Consider the following 2843-nt stretch of genomic DNA (forward strand, 5'->3'; position numbering starts at 1 on the left):
TTGACCGTACTATGCCACTACCACCGCGTCGGTAGCTCTGGATGCTACGCCATCGACCCGACATTACGCCCTACGAATTCCTCTCTTCCTCCATCTTTCTTTGCCTCTTTCGCATCCTGTTCTTCTCAGCCAAGTCCGTGGTGCACCGATCGGCGGCCTCGTGTGCCAGTGTCATATGTGTTGATCGCGACAGCCGCGTGTTCGTGTCGTGGTAAGCTCGACTAGCGAGGAACGTCGACGCCGTAAACGCGACGCCCTCGTAACGATGCCACCGGAGAGGTAAGAGGAGGCGGGTTTCAGAGCGGAGTGGCCTCTAGGCACGTCCGTATATACCCCCCACATACCTGACTCTGTCGTCTGCAACATAGCAAGAACGTATACGTGCGTGTAGTCCTACTTCTTCGTTCGTGTTGGTCGCCTATCTAGTTGGTCAGCTCTGCTTCGCCGACTCGAATCGCTCGATTCTCGTTAGAGGTTTCTAATGTCTACCATCTCATGGTTGCCTCTAACTTTTTTTTATTTTTCTTTCCTTGAATCGAAAAGGAAATTTTTATTTTATTCCGATTAAAAATATGTATTAGATACTTTCTTTCTTACTTTATACTTTCTTTTTTTTTTGCTTCTTTTTTTTGAATAAGTAGAATTTAAATAAAGAAAGGCATTGAAAAAAAGAATGTTTTCATTGATATTTTTAAAAACCAACTTATAAATTATTAATAACTATAATTATTAATTATTAATAATTTCAGCTTTTATTTTCTACTCGTAGTCGATATCTATGAACTTAACAAATAAAAAACTTTTCGATTTTTACATTTCCACTTGCAACCTCTTCTCTTCTTTAGTGTTTTGCTTTATCTTGATTTTATTACTTTATTCCACTTCCTTTCTCTCTTTTTATTCTTTTAAAATATATAAAAATTCTAAAATCATGTTAGTTTTGAAACATTTTGTTTATTTCTTCATTTTTTTTCATTAATTGCATTATACATTTAATCGATCAGTTAATTAACATATTGATTATCACATCATATATATGTATATGTTTTGCTTTAAAAACAATAGAATAAAATTTTTATTATCCTAAATATATAATTATAAAGCATTGATTAGTATTATTAAATAAGATCAAATTCCTATTAATATTTTGTGTTCATTCTGTTGATTCGTAATCACCGTGAAATAATAACACATTTAATTATTTTTAACACATCATCACTGATCTATAAACAAAAATATATAATACTTGCAATGCATCGAATGCAATTTTGCGATAAAAGATACTTATTATTAAACAATACTTTTTATATTACAATTTTTTCTAATTAGTTATACGTTTTACATTTTTTAATCTAATTCTTTTTGATTATTTATATTATTTGATATTTTTTAATCGATGTCATTTATTTTATTTTAACCCATCCTATAAATATAATAATATCAATAATAACGATTATGGATTAACAAGAAAAAATTCATTACATGTGACTATCATAATTGTCAATATGATAACTGGATAGTTTTTGATAATAAAAGAATAATATAATGGAAAATAAATCAAAATAGATTATTTTGGTGAACGAATCACATATATTTTTCATATCGAAACTCTATTATTCATTCTATGGAACTTTAAATATACTCCTTTGTACTGAAGATAAAAGTTGATGACACATAACACATGCCAGTAAAGATCACATGTATTGTTACTTTCCTCATTTTCTTTACTAACTTTATTGCTAGTATGAGATATTTAAAATATACAGAAATATTTTTATTCTGCTTTTTTTTTTAATTTAATTAAGTACTATTAGTTTTATGTGAGAAAAAATTTTTAGTTATCTTTTTAAAAACTGTAAAAATAAATTCATATATTATTTCTTAATTAATTTTTAAGTTACAAATGATTGTAAATAATAGTGAATCAAAAAGAAAAAATTATAATCGATTCTATGATAAAAGCAATAAGAACATAATTTCTTTTCAAAAAAAATAAAATATTTTTCAATTTATAATTCTTTATATCGTTTTTTAATTATTTTTTTAATTATTATAAAACTATAACTAGAATAATAACTAGAAGAATCTCTATATCGAATAATTAATTTAATTTTCAACATTAAATAAATTAAAAATAATAATAACTAGAATAAATCATTCTATTTCATTCATTTTTTTCATAAATATTTATTTTGAATAATCTAGATTTAGAAAAAACCCGAATTTATGACTCTTTTTTCTACGTTCCAAATTTTCATTCCATTTTTACGTTATTCCCAAAAATAATTTTCAGATAAGTAATTGAAAGAATCTCTACATCGAATAATTAATTTAATTTTTCAATTAAGTAAATTAAAAATAAAATAAAAAAGAAATCAAAAATCTAAGTTTGACAACTTTCTTCCATTATTTCCATTTCTTCACACTCCCTGTTCGGTCTTTGTCTTTCTTCTCACGAAATCAAGCATAAATTCATACGTGGTAAGTGAGACTCGCGTGCAGGCATACCGTCGATCGTTTGGTGTGGATATGTATGCGCACTCGCATAATAGCCTCGTTCCTGGCGCATTCGATGCTAGATACGTGAGACGTCGCGTAGATCCCTTCCAAGAGTTTGGGTCTCTGCGATAAACGATACTGTGCCACGCCACCCTAGGTCACGCTAGATGTAGTCTGGCGTGGCCTCGTGCCGTGAATCGGCAGGGGAATGGTCAGAGAAATAGTCACCATGGCATGGTATAGCAACGTGCCATTGGCGGCGCGACACGGCGCTAACTTAACGGAGATAGCTTCGTAATAGTAGCAGAACTTGATAAACCTTTGCAAAAAAAAAAAAAAAAAAA

The 2843-nt window shown here is 29.9% G+C and overlaps 1 long non-coding RNA gene across 1 annotated transcript in view; it reads left to right on the forward strand.

Moving 5' to 3' along the window:
- Window positions 1-8: 8 nt before the first annotated feature.
- LOC102672558 overlaps window positions 9-2843 on the forward strand; it is a 5478-nt gene continuing 2643 nt past the window's right edge. The window contains exon 1 of the long non-coding RNA XR_420519.2: window positions 9-279. This is a non-coding gene — a long non-coding RNA (uncharacterized LOC102672558). The remainder of the gene's footprint in view (window positions 280-2843) is intronic.

This window comes from Apis dorsata, unplaced genomic scaffold (genome assembly GCF_000469605.1).
Source record: "Apis dorsata unplaced genomic scaffold, Apis dorsata 1.3 scaffold_4, whole genome shotgun sequence".
Lineage (NCBI taxonomy): Eukaryota > Metazoa > Arthropoda > Insecta > Hymenoptera > Apidae > Apis > Apis dorsata.